This window comes from Acanthisitta chloris, unplaced genomic scaffold, assembly GCF_000695815.1.
Source record: "Acanthisitta chloris isolate BGI_N310 unplaced genomic scaffold, ASM69581v1 scaffold29796, whole genome shotgun sequence".
Taxonomy (NCBI): Eukaryota; Metazoa; Chordata; class Aves; order Passeriformes; family Acanthisittidae; genus Acanthisitta; species Acanthisitta chloris.
In genome coordinates this window covers 1-17,370 of record NW_008679224.1, presented here as the reverse complement: position 1 = coordinate 17,370, position 17,370 = coordinate 1, and the positions used below count along the sequence as shown (strand labels likewise).

The window sequence follows — 17,370 nt, the reverse complement described above, 5'->3', positions numbered from 1 at the left end:
CCTGCTGGAAAAAACAAGGGCTCTGAGAGCAACTTGCTGGGAAAAGGCTCCAGTCTGCAATGATCTCCTGGGCTTCACCTTGTGTTTTAAGCTCACATTAGTTAATAAAAGTAACCACAGAGGTGGAAAGGCACCTGAGAATTTGTCAATCCCCAGACACAAACCTCTGATAAGATGCTCTTCATTGATTCCATAAGTAAAAAGCAAATATTACCTAAATCGTTCTGCTGGCACTAGCGATAATATCTGCTACCAAAGGGATAGGACCACAAACACCATCATTTCTCAGTCTTTCAATCCCCACACTGGGGTTTATTACCGCTATTGTGTTGGTAATGACCTATTACCACAAGGCTATGGAGGGTGTCAAATCCCAAACACCTCCGTGTTCCCTGCTGGAGTCTGAGATTGCTATTGATGAGCTCTGTGGTTAGATGCAAAGGAAATGAGTTGAGTTTAAGGGCTGCTGGCACTCTGTTTGGAGAAATGCCAGGGAATTTTTAGACAGAGTCTTCAATGCAACAATAAAATGCCATGGATCTGACTCAGAGTGGGCAGCGTCTCCGTGTGAATCCATGAGCAGCAAAGCTCTGCTCTGTGCGTGCAACAACCCTACTCAGAAGGAAGAAGACAAAGAGCCCCACGTGTCCAAATTCACATGCAGTACAGCATTCACAGGGCACTTATTTCGGTTTCTGAAGCTGCACACAACTCCGTATTTCTTCCACACACCTTTACACTGCTCTGGGGTCACACAGGATCACACGTCCACACACCCACACCACCTGTGCAGGCAATTTCTGACGTGTAGAGCTGCAACCCAATGTCTTGCTGCACACCGTGCATTTGAGCATGCAACAGCTGACAGACACTTAATATTCTTTGCTTTTTAATACATACTCCAAAGAGACTAAACCTCTACGTTTCTCTCCAAAAACTGATTACATCTTTACTATTATTTCAAAATTATTCTCCTGGATGTGGAGTGGCCAGGTTTAAATTATTGGTATCTTATGTCAACGCATGACAGCCTAGGTCAAAAAATCCAACAATCTGATAGCTGCAAGAATCTTGTGACTTCCTAAAACAAATTAGGAAAGCTTTGAAGCTTTAGCTGACCAAGAACCTGGTTCAAGGTTTTAAAGGTCTTGGGCTCAGGTGCAGACTCCCAGAATCCCTCCCCAGTGTTCTCCCCCTTAGGTCCATCAGGATGAGCAAGATCCCCAAAGTTCCAGCTCACAGGTTTAAAATGGCCGGAGCTACTGCAGAAAAAGAAAATGAGGGGAAAGTCTGTCCTATGTATCAGCATAAAGTGGGGAGAGTTTCTGAATAAGTAGCACAAGATAGAACAGAATTATTTAAGAAGGCTTTTCTGTGTGTTAGAAGAAGAACCCAATGCCCTTGGTAATGAGGCATTTTAAAAACAAGACACTGAAGCTGCTGGCCACAGATAAGGCTCCATGGCCTTGCCTCTGCAGCACACAAGCTCACCAAACACTGCCTGTGCTTTCTAAGGTCATCCATAAATCCAGAGGACTTCTGGCTACACTACAAAGATCAGGAAGGTTTGGAATAGACTATTGAATTGCCAAGATAAATCCTGTTTCTACAGCCAAATCCACCTCCATCAATCTTTCAAAAGCAGTAATCAAAACACTGATTCCAGCACTTGCAATATCTCTTACTTGTTTCTCCTTCTTTGGGATCAGTGCCCAAATTAAGACTGACTTGCAGCTCCTGGCACCTGGAACCACAGTCTACACCAAATCACCACCAAGTTAAACCTTGACCTTTCACTTCACCAGTCCTTCCAGACTCCCAAAGCACTGGTGGATGCAGGACCCTGCAGCCAGGAATAGATGGGCTGACTGGCTTGCATGTCTCCACCTCCCAGCTTTCCAGCACAGTCAAACTGGCAAATTCTCCCATCTGTTAAAGGCTTGAATCCACTCCAGGTAATAACAATAAAACGCTTCCTTCCTCTGCTCCAGCATTACCAACAACCCATTTCCAGAGCCCTTCTACTCCTGAATCCATCTGTCCTGGGGAGGTCTGCTGCTCCTCTCTGCAGTTATCATTAGAATAAACTCTATTTTGGGCACATCCTACTGGTGCTGCCCCTCCATTAAGGTGTGCTGCCCAGAGGTGCCTGCATGCCAGGAAATGCCCTGCTCCACACAGGCCAGGGGACTCTGGGCTCCAAAAAACAGACCTGAATCATCTGTTCTGCAGAAAGCCAAAGGAAGACTGTCCCCATGAAAACCTGTTCTGGTATTTTCTCCAGTCTCATGAGAACTGCCCCACGTGAAGGTACACTAGTTATTTTCCAGAAATACAAATCCATGGCCTAGTGGATTACATTTTCTGCACGTTCCAATTTGTCCTGATCTCCAGTCCCAGATTTCCCTTTATAACACCACTTCTCTATTCTTAGTTTTACCTCCTGCATCATATCCTTCTTCTTTCACCTGCACTCTCTCAATTTGGAAAAGTCTGCATATCTTTTTCCAAGCCTCCTTCCCAGACTATGGATAGTTTCTCTTCAGATTCATCCCAATCCAGTGGGATGAATCTCATCCCAACCTACTGCAAACTCTCAACCCACTTCTCTCTATTGCTCCAAGCCAGTAATTTAAATGCATGTAATATCCTGTCAGCAGAAACAAGGACTAGAGACTGCATCTATCACCAATGTGAACGCTCATCAGCCCAAGCACACCGTGCTGTCTGACCAGGCAAATCTCCTCCTTGCCCACGCAGAGAGGCCAGTGTGTGGCACCATCAGTCCCCAGATGGGACGGGATGGAGTGGGAGGAGACCTTTCCACTGGGCAGGTGATGACAGCCTGAGAGAGACACGGTGAGGGGGACATGATTGGAAGTGAGAAGGTAGGTCAGAGGAGACATTGCATACTTGGAGTCAACTGCTTATGTTTTGGGCCATTCTGCTGGGAATCTAAGTGTCTGGCTGTCAGGAAAGTCAGCCGTTTCCTTGGATTCCTGTCTCAAAGCCTCACATGTCTGAAAATCTGACATCTGATCTTTGAGGGGCCTGGCTGGCCTCCTGGGTTACTCGCTTCTTGCCTCACTGCTTGAGTCCAGCTCCCAGGACTGCCCCCGGGCAGGACAGGAGCCAGAAGGAGACCAAGGCTAAGGGACACTCTGGAAGTAGCCAGTGAGGGGTCAGTTCTTTGAGTCCCTGACAAACACAGCAAAGGCACGCAGTTAGCAGCTGTACAACCCAGAGCCAAACTGTGTGTTGAGCAAGTAACAGCTCCTAGAAAGCCACAGCAGCAGAGTGAAGCAGAGACTCCCTCCCTCCCAGGAGCAGAGGGACACCCATCCCATGCGACAGGGTGGCTTGGACACAGTCAGCTCTGCCCAGACACCTTCCTGCTTTAGTCTCTGCATGGAACTTGCCAAAAACTGGATTCAATGCAAGGAACAATCAGCAACCCTGAATGCTGAGGATGGACAAGGAACAGGCAAAACCTCCTTCACAAATGCCACCAAATACAAGAGAAATGTCATGCTGGCCTTTCGGGAGACTGCTGAGAATGACACCAATGACTTCTGTTAGATTCAGGACTTAATACTGCCAAATCAAAACACCAGAAGCCTTGAACACTGATGGACTTCCACCAGTCTCTTAAGCAGGCTGAGAATACATATGGTAAAAGGTAACTTCCAGGTGATTAGGCAGCTCTAATGCCTGTGCTGCACAAGCTGATCTAATGAATTTTAAAGAGGTGATCAGAGTAAATAGCACAGTATGACCCCACAGAATTACTGTCTAGGGAAAAGTCCCTGTGAGTGGACAACAGCTAATCCTCACTACCTCAGCCTAGCCTGTAAGATGTAGCACGGTCCTCTCCAAAGCAGGGTGATCCTACAGAAACCCTAGGGCTTCCACCTTCCAAGCCCCTGTGCTCACTACTACAGCCACCTCATGGTGTTTCCAGAGAGAGACAGTTCAGAACAGAAAGCCCCAGGACACCACTTACCGCCCACCTGCCACACATCCAAGGGGGCATCTTACCATGGTCACTCCAAGGAAGGAGGGACTCAAATAAACTGGAAAGAAGCTGAAAATAACAATCCAGAAAGCTGAAAACATCTGGAAGACCAATACTTTGCTCTACAATTCTGCATTGATTTCTTGCCTCAAATAGATTTCTAGATGGATTGCAATTAAAATGAGTTATACAATGCTGTAAAAACATTACTCATTTCCGTTTCAGATTTTATTTTTGCATCCTTGCTTTCTAGATCCTTTTGCATTTCAACAGCCACCCCTTGGATCTTAACTACTTTTTCTTCTTCTGGCCAAATTGCTCTGCATCCATTTTTACATTCTATTACTACAAGGATTATGCTGGTGGTGGCTTACACAGCCTTGTAACAATTCCCTGTGAATAGCTGGTCAGTGGTGAAAATCCTCACTGTGAGCACTGACTGCAGCTGCCAAGAAAACCCACAGAAACCTCTCAGCATTTATCAGAGGTAATTCTTTTGTGAGCTGTCCTGAACCCTCAGGATACCCTTGTCACATGCCTCCAGGACTTCAATTTCCATCTATTGTCCTGGATTCCTGCTCAGAAGCCACAGGGAGGGAGGAAAAGGGTGAAGGCGGCTGGACTACAGGAAATGAGATTTACTTTTCTGAAAACCTTGTAAAGTCAGCCCAGCTCCCACTGAAAAGGGCAGTGCTGCCATTAGCCCTGCTCCAGCCCTGTGCTGGCCACTGCTGTATCAGGATGGACATGAATACAAGATGATAAAACATGGGATTTCCAGCCAGGCCAGCAGCAGTAATGTCAAACACCAAGCCCAGCCCTCCAGAGCATCAGGGTTGAGTTTTACAGATGAATTAGGTTCTTGTAAGAGCCAAACGAGAGAAAGTTTAGATTGGACATTGGGAAGGAATTCTTCCCTATAAGGGTGGTGAGGCACTGGCACAGGTTGCCCAGAGAAGCTGTGGCTGCCCCATCCCTGGAAGTGTTCCAGGCAAGGTTGGACGGGGTTTAGATCAACCTGGTTTAGAGGAAAGAGTCTGCCCATGGCAGGGAGTGGAACAGGATGAGCATTAAGGTCTCTTCCAACCCAAACTGTTCTGTGATTCTGTGATTCCTTGATTTTGAGCACAGCAGTCCCTTTGCACTTATCCAATACAACCTCAGCCTTGAGCTGCTGTGGATAACAGGAAACTGCTGGTAGTACCAAGCCTTTGATCTTCATTTGACTTTTGAGGGGTTTCAGGCACCATTTTCATTTTAAAATAGAAAAAGTACTTAGGTATTTATATAGCACAAAGGCTTTTAAGTAACCCAACTTCAGAAGAGATTTTTAAGATTCTGGAATGAAGAATGTCAAGTATTATTATCGCCTGAATTTCAACCTGTGTTGGAAAAAAACCCTGCAAAAGTAAAACTGTCTGCAGTAGAAACAGAAAGGCAAAAAAGGGCAGTAAAACCTAAAGCCACTCTAGTGATGGTGAGGTGTTTTCAGCTGTGGGAGACCCATTCAAAGGAAGGAGTGGAAGTCTTCCATGACCGGCTGAGACTAACCACTACAGACGTTTCCTACCAGGTTTTACAGAACAGGAGGGAACATACCCCAGGGATCAATCTTCCTTATGGGGAGAGGATGGCCAAACACAGAGGGTCTAAAAGGAAAGATCTGGGAAGGAAGATGTGAGCTTATGCCAGTCAGAGACAGTACATCTCTAGAAGACAACACTTCCAGGCAATCCCAGCATCCAGAGCAAGGCTGGGCTGCCCTGGGTGGCTTTAGTGCCATTCCTTTGTGCTCTGTGAGCCTCTCCTGGCTCTTATTGCTGGCTCTGAGGCAAGGATTATGGTTACCCTGAATGGTTCTGCCCCAGAGCTTACGCCATGAAAGGCTGAAGAGCTACTACTCCAAAGCTACTATTTTTACTTAGGTATTTCTACTTAATGCAGATTAATTTCTTAACAGCACAGAAATACCACAAAAGGCTTAGAGAAACAAAAAAGCCTCATTTGGATCAATTAATAACAGAGAGAAAGTGTAGTATTAATGAGCAATGACTGAAGGCTCTAAGGAGGTACAGAGCCCTTCTCCAGTGGAATGCTGGAAAAACAGGGTCAATAACAAGGCTGTGATCTGACGCTGCATATGCACAATATTTGAGGCCAAATTAATCTTTGTTGGGACTCTGCTGGGATCTCAGGTGGAATTCAAGACATTGCTTTATACTGAAGAAGAGAGTAGCCTGGGTGGGAGCTCTACTTTGCCAGGGGACCCCCCAAAGCCCCTCTCACCTTTGCCGTGTGGGGTGAGTGGTATTTCTCAGCAATCCCCAGGCTGTTATAATCCCACCTGCCTTCAGTACAGCACTTTTCATCCTCATCTGTCAAACCCTTGAAGAAGAAAGGCCAATTTCCTTCTGCACATTTTACAGAAAGAGAAACAAAGACATAGAAAGATGAAACAGCCCCTGCAGCATCGCCCATGAGGCTGTCAAGAAGCTGGGAATGGGGGGCAGTTCCCCCAGATCCCAGCCTGGGAGCACCCTGTCATTCCCCAACTGCTCCAACCACTGGGCTCAAACCAGGCTTTTGAATAAAATATGGAGAGCCCTAACGGATGGTGGATAGAAGAGCACATCCCCTCTGCTGAGCTCATGAGATTTTCTGGTTATAACAGAGATTTTTGAGGTTTTAAAAATACAGAAGATTTAAATTCTCTTGTCTCCAAACATCAGAAACTCGGGAGATAATGGGGGTGAAGACAGAGAGCTCTGGATAAACAGGTTATTCCGTCACAATCAATTATCATGTCTCTTTCAATTTGCTCTACAGCGTGTGTCTCAGACACTGTCCCAGACAGGGCACGGAGCTGCCTGCACTCCTGCTTTCAGCCAGCGTGGCAATTTACTGCCTCCTTGGGAAGGCTTTGATATTGGAAAACCACAACAGAGCTTTCTCTTTGCTCGAAAGGCACCCACGGGCTCAGACACAGCGGAAGTGTTTGCAGTGCCCTGGGAGATGAAAGCAGTTCAAAACCTTTTGCTTTTACTGGGCAAATTATAAACAAACAAGCCCTTTCCTTTCACTCTGCTAGTGCCCACTCCCCTCCTAGGCTTTTGAGGCATCCCGCAGAAACGCAGGGATTTGATGGAACAGCCTGGAATTAAGTTGGCATTAGAGATGGAGAAACAGAGACACAGCACTGTGGAGAGGATGAGAGCACCCAACTGCTGCATGGGGCTCCTTGCCCACTGCTCCTCACAAGACAAATGGATGTGGGATGTTGTCCTAGATGGAGGACTCAAACCCCTGACATTGCTGCTGTCTGACTTCCAGATCTATCGTCTTTGGTTTTTTGTTTGTACTCCTGTGTCTCGCCATAACTCATGCTGCTCCCCCCTCCCTGTGATGCTCAGTGAACATGAAGCAAACTGCGTGTCTGCTCTCATCCCTGATACTGAGCCACATGATACCCCAAGCGCCGATGGGACCAGACAAGTGCTCATCCAGCTGCAGAAGCCTTAAAATGGTGTTGAACTCCCTCTGAATTACCTGTGTGGGTGCAGCAGGCACAGTGAGGCACTGGCAGCAAGCTCAGGGAGAGGGGGAGAGCTGAGGAGCAGGAGCTGAGGGCTAAAAGTGGATGTTGACTTCACTCTCCCATTTGGGTGTAGGTGGAGGAGGTGGGTGGCCGTGAGCAGAGGGGAGGCGGAGGGGGCAACAGCTATTTCCAGCTGTACTCATGTGCGATTTCTCTCAGTGCTGAGATTTTATAGAAAACAGCAGGAGGTGGGGAGTAGGGGGAACCAAAAAGGAAAATCACAGAGTCTTTGCAGGAAGAGGAGAAGAGTCGTTACCATCATCACAGCCCTGAGATTCTGCTGCTGGTACTGGGGAGTTTAAAAATATAACAGAATCCAAGGCTACTGGGACTACTTGCCTGCATGGGACACAACAGTGCACGATGGAAAAGAGGCCACTCCACTGAGGGTCACAGACCAATGCATGGTACCAAAATGATGGTAAAAGCTGCTGCTTGCAGAAAGCCTCCCTCCTAATAAACTGCGAGGTTTTCTTCACTCCCAGAGATTATGTAATATGTTCTTGCCTGCTGCTGCTGCTGCTGACTCATATTTTCCAAAATATAACTGGGAAGGAAAACATATGCACATGTGGTTTAATCTATAGGTTTCCCTGTACATGTAAAAAGAAATAAGACAGAAAGGTGCAGCCATGCCTGCACACGTATGACCTCATGTTCTCGGGGATGAGAAAGAGGGACAGCCTGGCATCTGCTTGCAAAACAGAGATTAAACCAGCACCATTTTCTGGGGCAAAACACAGCAACTCTTTAACACAGTGCAGGAGGGGAACAAGGAACCAGGAAGATACAGGAAGAGATGGCAAAGTAAGCAGCATCGAGCACACGCTGCCGACAACCTCCAGCCAAACCTGGGCTCTGGGAATGAGACACAGTCTCATACTGAGCTTCAAATCCAGATGGAAAAATGGGGTTTGAGACACTTGGGACCACTGTAGCAATTTGCAAAGAGCAGTGGGCTGAGTGCCATCGGTGGGGTGGCACCAGCACCCGGCTCAGCATCACTCACCCTGCAGTGGGGTGCTGGGTGCAGCTTTCTAAATTCCATAAATCTATAGTCTTGCTCCTGTTAATGCCTCTGAATACACTTTCCAGGCTCCAGGTGTGCACCAAAGAAGCCAGGCTTCTCCTGGCTTGAAGATTTGGTTGAAGATTTATAATTCTAAGGCAGCTGGTTAGTCTTAAGCAAATTTGTTCCCAGCCTGCAGGTTTAGGAGGTTTAGTTTCTTTGCTCTGCATGCGTGTGCACTTTTAATTCTTTAGAAAAGACTTTTTGACACTTCTGCAAAACCCTCTGTATCTAGGAGATGGGATCAATCTGCTGCTGGGCATCGGATGAGAGATCCATCTACCTTGGACCAGAGGAGACTGAAAATCTATCCAGATGTCAACTCCTGATACTCCTGATCACGAAATCAAGGCAGACACTCTACACTGACGACAGCTGAGCTTCTTTGCACCGTCTCCTCCTTGTGCCTGTGCATTTGGGCAAAAGCAAGAGACAGTTCCCCAGTGCAGCACCCTTTGCCCCACAGCAGGGACAGGTGAAGATACCCTTGACCCTCCTTACCTTACAGACACCTAAGGAGCAGGAACAGTCCCTCTCCTATATCCCTGCACCAGTACACATGCATACACACTCCAATCCATGGGCACTATTAATATTCCCTGGCTTATGCATCCACTTTGTGCGTGTACAGCACCAGAGTAAGAGAATTCTATTTTAACACCTAAAACTGCAGCAGAGCCAACTGCCAGTTTAAGGATGCTCTTTCTTGTTTTGCAGCAACTTTAAAACATTTCATCTGGATCCTAAACCTGCTCTACAATTGTTACTTTTAAATTTAATTCTCACAGAACTTCACAAAAGACCAAACACCCAGTGTGCCTGAAAGGCTTTGGAATAAACCTTAAAAACAAACATTAAAGATTGATTGCGTGTTTTCAAGATTATACTAAAACTGACTGAAGCTCAACTAGATAAGGAAAGAGAGTTGCATTAAATTAATCAGCACCTTATCAAGCCAGGAAAAAAGAATTTTAGATAACAAGCCTTCCCTAAATTTGGTATCAGAACAGAAACTTCAGTGCACAACGTACCGAGAAAACCTTGTCAGATACACTGAGTATAACAGAGGAGAGTGGAGCATCAGAAATAGCAGAGAAATGTGGTCCACAGAAATCCTTTGAAAAAGTCAATTTTCTGGTAATGCCAGCGAGAGACTGATGCCTTTGTCAAATGGAACAATTTTACTAGACAAAACTTTTCTACAGATACGCCCAGCAAATTAACCCGCCACTTATTGGGGTAAAACACTGATCCTTAAGGGTTTGCTCTCAATTTCTATTTGTGTAGCTGAGGCCATATTGCACTTTCCCAAGTACAAGAAAACGGTTCTGTACAAGTTTGGATCTTTGCTGCTCTCAAAGCCTCGGAGCTGGGCCGATTCCTCTCAGTGTGAGCTGCAGCTGCTCTCACTGCTCTGAGCTCCCTGGTAGGGGCTTAAACTCCCCAAAACTGGAAAAAGGAGCAACTCAACCCTTTAGAAACAGACACTTCAGGGCAAACATCCTGAGCATGGAGAGGGAACTAGTGCGAACAAACCATGTCAGTAACATCCAAGCATTTTTACCAGATGCCTGGTGAGGCTGTTGGCTCTCTGTGGCACAGCCAGGATGATCAGGTACAGCCCTGCCCATGCTGCAAACCGATGACAACTGTCCTCTTCATTTCAGGCAGGACATGCTCTACAAAGGTCACCAGAGGAGGCAGGCTGGGGACAGAGGCCACAGCCTTGGGAGGCAACATGCATGCTGCCTTGTCCACCAGGAGCAAAGGAAGGAAGGGCACTCTAGCTTCATTCCCCCTAGCAGAAGCACAGACCCCCCAGGCACGCTGAAGCATGGCAGTGACGGGCGGCAGCGTTGCTGGAGAAGGACAGGACGCTGGAGCACATTGCTGCCAGGCCTGTGCTGGGGCAGGGACATCAGCAAGTAACAATGAATGGCCTAGAAATTAACTTTGGGCTTTATCAAAAAAAAATATAAGGGAAAACAAAGGGCTGGGCTGCCTTACCCCATGCCATGGCAATGTACTGATGCTACTTATTGAAATTGTTCTACCTCTGCAGCCGTGGCACCCACAGCAGGGGTGCCAGCTCTCCCCAGCACCCTCGGGGTATGGCTGTCTGTCCTGCCCATCCTGGGCAGGTCCTGGAGGAGAGCACCGGGGCTAGGGAACCAGTTCATCCCTGGAGACCGTACGCAGCTCGCCGAGCAGAGCAGCTTGCAGCGCAGCCCCGGCTTCACTCAGCCGCAGATGCCCAAAATAGAAGCTCAATCCCTGCCAGCAGCCTATACGTTATGTTATATATGTCTCAGCTGATGCAAAGGAAGGGGCAGGCGCTGAACCACATGGGCCCTTCACATGGGCACGGACACACTTTGCTGCTCCCGGAGGCCGCTATGCTGGGGGCTCCGACATCCCCTAAAAGAGATCTGCCAGCAGACTGGAGCAGCTATCCTCACGGCTCCCAGCCTGTCCCTCTGACACTTCCACATGGCAACGTTCAGATAAAAATGTACAAGTCAGATAAAGACTGATACAGGTATCAGCTCACATGCCATGTCTGTCCTGCTTCACCATTGGGCCCCTGCACACTGCTCCTGCCCCGAGTCCCACTGCTAATCCCTATCCCACCACCAAACACCTCCGTTCCCCCAGCTCTGTGATGGCAGCGGGAGTACCTCCCCCAAAGCTGCACACTCCTATGAAATGCTCTGTACGAATAAACCAGAGTCAGTTGAAATCCAGACCTAATTCTTTAAGTCCTTTCATGAAGGTGCTCCCGCACACCCTAAAACACTCTTTAATTTGGGTGGTGAAGCTGTCAGGCCTGCCCAACACATTCACCAAGAGGAGAGCTCTGCTTCCTGCCCTAAGCTCAGATGCCCTAGTGAACACACCATCAGGGTGGTGTTGCTGACAACTCATGAGTAATACTCTACAAAAACTGGGAATCAGGAGGGGAGGCCGCACGACCCTTTGCTGATGAGGAGGGAGCAGGGTTAGAGCCAACCCAGCTGCCTGTGGGCTCTTGCAGATTAAGGGCCATTTCCACTCAGGAAAGAAATCCAACCACAACCAATAAAATAAAGAAAATAAATCATGGTTCCTCCAGCAGCTTTTCCTCCAGGAGTATCTATTTTTAGTGAGAAGCATCAATCACTACAGCTTGCTGTCTGCAACAGCTCCAACAGGCAAAATTCAGTTATGCATAGTTGGGCCAACATGGGCACACACACGTTGTCCACCTGTCCTGCCATTCCCCACCACCACCTGGCCACAGCGACACCACAGAAAGAGGACAAACAACAGTCCAGCAGTCTTGGCTACACCATGGTACTGGGGGATGTTCTACTTCCCCAGCTGTGGAAAAAAAGGCACAAGGCAACTAAGGAATGTGCCCAAGGCCATACAGTAAATCATCAGCAAACCAGGACCCAGCAGGGCTACCCTCTGCCACTGCTGTAACCCCTGAAAAAGCATCCTCTTCATATGGGACAACTCATTAACATTTGGGAGTTTTCCTCAAGCTTCCTAACTTCTGGTCACTGAAGATTCTGCAGCAAAGAGACAAATCCCTGCATCTTACCAAAATAGCTCTCCCGACGTTTCACTGGGAGATACACACTGAACACAATTATCACACCCAGTTGAGAAAATACACATTGCAAATGCAAAATAGAGGATCCCCCACTCCCCAACACAGAGGCATCATTACAACACAGAGCACACGGATACAACACGGCATTGCACGCACACACATGCTAGGCAGGCACAGTACACGGAGCACCGGAGCTCCCGGCACAACCAGCATTCACTAAATACACAAACCAAAGAGCACAACAAAATGAAATGACAATACAGAGAGGGGTTCTAGTCACAAACTAAAACAAAACCGACCAACCAAAAAAAAAAAAAAAACTTACATTGATTTTTGGCAATTTTCCTTCAGACATTATACACAGCAGCTGGGCTGTGTACTGAATACCTGATCCAAAAAGAAATATAACCACATTATGCAAACAGATGGGGGCAGGAGTCAGGTGAACATGCAGCTCTTAACAACATTCATCTACGGGCTGAGAAAGCACCTCTGCATTCCCACAGAAGGGCTCGGATCGGGGAAGATCTTCATTCACTACAAAGCAAAAGCAAGTGCTGTGCTGCTGCCATCCCAGGGGAAAATCCAAATGGCAGGACAGAACAGAGCCATCGCGTCAGAGACCTCTGAGCTGTCCCGTCCCCTTTAACTTGTCATGTGAGGTTTAAAACAGAGGTGGGAAATATCCTGTGTGGGGGAGGAAACCTTTAGAAACCCAAAAGGAAACCCTTTATCTGCCTTCAAGAAAGAGCACTAAAATCACCGTGTAGGCAGGACTAGCTGGGATCATCCCCACACTTAAGGTTTTTCGGAAGCACCCAAGGAGGGGGACATCACCCTTTCCCCGTGGCAAGGAGGGTGCCTCAATCTCTGAGTCGGCGGATCGCCGCTCAGGAGGAATGGACTTTTTATGGACTGTGGGAAACAGGGTTGCTATGATACAGGCAGAGGCATTTTCATGAATCCTGTGGCAAATAACATTGAATCCTGCTTAAGCAGACAAACAGCAAGGCAGGTCTCCCATCACCCAGCCTCAGCAAACACGCAGCAGCAAGCACTGAAAGAGATTTTATGCCTTATAAATATGCTATTTGCAGACAAATGAATATTTTTTTTTCTTTGGGGCTGTATTTTCCAGAGGGTCAGCATTTCAATTCCTTTAAAGGAATGATCCCTCTTCCCCATCCTTGGGCTTGAGCATCCCCGCAAACGTGAAGAACTCAATGTTCACAAAGCTGGTGGGGGAGTCATGGGGCCAAGCTACCCCCAGGAACCCGACTGCGGCCAGCGACACGTGTGACCCGGATCGTCCCACGAAGCTCAGCAAGAAGGAAAGCTCCTCTACATGTAGATATTTTACAGCGTGCAAATGACACCCCGAATTTTGCAAGCACAGTCACTTACGAGCACAGGGGATCTACTGCAAGTGACTGGGAGCGCTGTCACCCCAAAGAGCTCCCAGTGCAGGCTGTCAGGGACTGAGCCGCTCCTGAAAAGCACGGCAAGACGGAGTTAACTGGCTAAATGCTCCCGGCGCTCCGAGGCTCTGCTGCAGGCTTGGGAAATGGCAAACTGCAGGTGCAAAACTATGAAATTGAGGCTGGGGCAGGTGGCTTAAGGGCAGTTTGAAGAGGTGTGGTCACTGAGGCCTGGGGTGGGAAACAAAGATCAAACTAAACAAGCAGCAAGCCCAGCCCTTGCTCGCTTTTTAGGCTCATTTCCTCTTTCCCAACAAAATTCCAAGAGGGATCCTGAGATAACAAGAACGGTGCTGCTACAATAACAAAGTTTGCTGCTCCCAACTTTCCTATTGCTGTGCATTAACTTTCCTGCTTTAACTCCACCAGCCTTCGGGAGAATAAAAGGCAAAAAGTTGTAATAAAATCACATTCATTCTCTCAAGCACGTTCCATGATGGATAAAACGTCAGGTCCCAGCGATCCCTCCCCAGCAGCTGAGCGTGCACGACCCCTCATCCTCCCCATGCACCCACCAGCCGAGACCGCCCCGCACACACAACCCCGCGGATGGAACCAGAAGGGGCTCGTAGGGATGAGCATGGGACACGGCAGACCCAGCACAGGCAATAACATCCACTTCCCAAATATCTCCACAGTCCAGGCTCGGGATCAAGGAATGCACTAGGAAACCGTGACAGGTACTGAGCATTCCTCATAGAAATCATATTGAAAGGTAAACCTTCGTGCCAGAGTGCCAGCCCTGAGAAAATAAACATTCAGGCACAGCCACATCCCAGTTGAACTCACTGGTTAGTTCAGGGATTGAGTTTTTTCTCATTTTTCCACCCTTACTCCTCCAAATCCCTATGTCGCTTAAAGCTCTTGCCCTGTTTGATTGATTTTCTCTCCATGGTGATCTCGGCTCATTTATTACATTTCCAGGAGATTCTGCAACCCATAAAACTAATGACAGAGGATGGCCAACAGGCAAATAAAGCAAATTTGAGCTGTTTAACAACCCAAACCATCCTCAGCATCAATTTTATTTATTTTTTAGGAAAATGAGATTGACTCAGTCCCCTATGAACTGAAGTCAGTACTTCTTGCAGACAGCTACAAGTGAAGAGGGGGAAACAGAGCCAGCAGGCACCGGAGCATCTTCCTGTGCTTGTATTCCTGGGTCCTGCCTTTTCTCCCCATTAAAACAGGCTACAGCCCCTAAATACTTCTGGTTAGCTTTTGGGACTGATTGTTACAACCCTGGGAAATTTTTTTTCTTTTATTTACAGCTAAAACCACTTTGAAACTGCCGAATTTTCAGGATTTAGCTCAATTTCCAACCGTGCCACCAGCTGAAAAGCAATCAGCTCCCGAGCCCAGCTCAGCACTGAACTCACAGCAGACAGATCCTCACAGGGAAATAACTCCACGTCTCCATGTATAAGCTCCAGCTTTGTCTTTATGGATCAGTTACATGATTTTTTTCCCCCAATTAATAAAGGACATCAGATAAATAACAGACAGCTGGAATTAGCACAAACTAGTTCAACTATCAAGGCAATAAAATTCCAGTGACCATAAGCAAGAGATGAAAAACTGATACTCTTTTGTTTCGAGCAATTCTGATTTTTCTGGGGGAGAAAATAATACATAAAAGAACCCTTAAGACTTCTAACAGAAGCACAGTACAGAGCCATATTTTCAGGAGGAAAAGACGTTACTCTTTTCAGACATTCCCTTCGTATTCCCTCCAAACTTCAGGCGCTGCCACTGGAGCCCCCAGCCAGCCCTGCTTCCACACTGTAAACACTGTAATTTGGGTCTAGAAGCACCTCTAACTACTGGACACCTTTTCAGCAAGCCCATAATATACAACTTAGCACTTCATTTTCAAGAAAATCAATGTAAATAAAGTCACGCAAAACAACCCATCTCAAAACCTCCTTATCCTTGAGGTGGGCGAAGATTTTTCTTACGTACATTCCCCAAAATTATATATACACATACACATGAAAGAAAAGAAAGCCAAAATCAGATTTCTTGAAAATCAAAGCAAAACCCAACCCCCCCATATCTGTTGCTTTAGCAAAGAAAAACAAAGCTTGCATTCCCCTTTTTCCCTTTGATCCCTCCTTCCGAATTTGCAGAGACAGAAACCACATACAATCAGAATAAAAACCCAGCAGGTTACGTTTCAGTCCCTCTCACATCTTTAGAGAAACAAACTAGGTTACATCAGCGTGGACGTAGAATTTGGAGGCTTTGGGGCTGAATATTGAGAAATCAAGGCAGATCATCAAGGCAACACAGATAAATACGGCAAGTAGAATTTCTCTTTTTTTTTTTTTCTTTTTTTTTTTTTTTTTTTTTTTTTTTTGTGGCTGAATGTTATTTTAGCAAAGATTTAATCCTTTAATAGGATTTCTCATACACCCCCCCCTTAAAAATGTCCAGAGTTCGACCCAATTGCACATACCACCACCTCTCACCTGGCACCTACATGGTTACTCTCACAGACATTGCACATTAACTGCTTGCTAGATATTGCACACAAAATGACTTATTATTAACTTGAGTCTCTGTTTCAAAGGAAGCAAAACAATACAGCCAGTGCTCACCACAGACAGATATTTTCACTCTGCTTCTACCTAAATAAGTATAGCTCTATCTCGCCAGCAAAGAACCATAGAGGAATGGATCACTGTTATTATTTATCACAGTTAAAACCCAGGCAAAAGCAGCTACACTTACAGGCATACTTAAAAGACAAGACATGACAAAAGATTTAGGGAGAGATAATTTACCAACGTCATACATATCACAGCGAGGCCATGTTGAAGCTCAACGCGTTTCCCCCCTCAGTAAGAAATCTCTCTCTCTCTTTCTCTCTCTCTCGCCTTTCTCTCTCTCTCTCTCCCGCTCGTGCTCTCTTGTTGAATTGCTAGTGGTAGTAGTAGCCCCCAACAGCTCAGGAGAAAAAATCCATTTAACGAGTGCCCAGGAAGAACATGAGTATGACATTCACAAGCAATAGCACCACAATCACTGCAAAAACGACCACCGTTTGAACATCCAAGGTCATGGTGCAATGCAGAACACTGTAGTGTTCGAGATGTGGGGCTGGCAGATTTGGAGAAGTCAACCTCTGCTCTGTAAGACTGTCCATACATCCACCATGCTAGAATAGAGGAGAAAACTGTTCCTGGTTTTGGGTTGGTTCGTAATGCTTTGTGCTCTGCCTTTAGTTTCTCCCCTATCTGCTGTCTCTAGCTCATTCTGAGCCTGCTAAGTGAAGCATCATCACAACCAGTGAGCACTTTGGATGCAAAATCCTTCCTTTAGGAAAAGAAAGCGAGCGCTGTCTGCAAGCTTCTCTCTCTCTCTCGTCCCCCCTCTCTCTCCCGGTCTCTCTCTTGCTGGCTGGCTTGCTTTTTAATTCGTCAAGCCAGTGCAGATAAGGAGCCCGTGTGAGTGTGACAGCTCTGCAAGCTGCTGCGGCTGCATCTCTCGGAGCGAGGCGGACCCTTGCGCATACTAATCAGCTCCAGTGCCCAGGCAGCGAAGGGATCCTGGCTGTCACTCAAGCGCAGAAGGCAGCGCTGGCTCCATAAATACGGAGGCTCCCGCCCGCCG

At 47.0% G+C, this 17,370-nt stretch overlaps 1 protein-coding gene across 1 annotated transcript in view; it reads right to left on the bottom strand.

Annotated features, from left to right (window-relative positions):
* ARHGEF9 (Cdc42 guanine nucleotide exchange factor (GEF) 9) overlaps window positions 1–17,258 on the bottom strand; it is a 112,712-nt gene extending 95,454 nt beyond the window's left edge. Inside the window, exon 1 of the mRNA XM_009077215.1 lies at window positions 16,553–17,258. The gene's annotated coding sequence lies outside the window, so the exon portion shown is untranslated. The remainder of the gene's footprint in view (window positions 1–16,552) is intronic.
* Window positions 17,259–17,370: the final 112 nt, after the last annotated feature.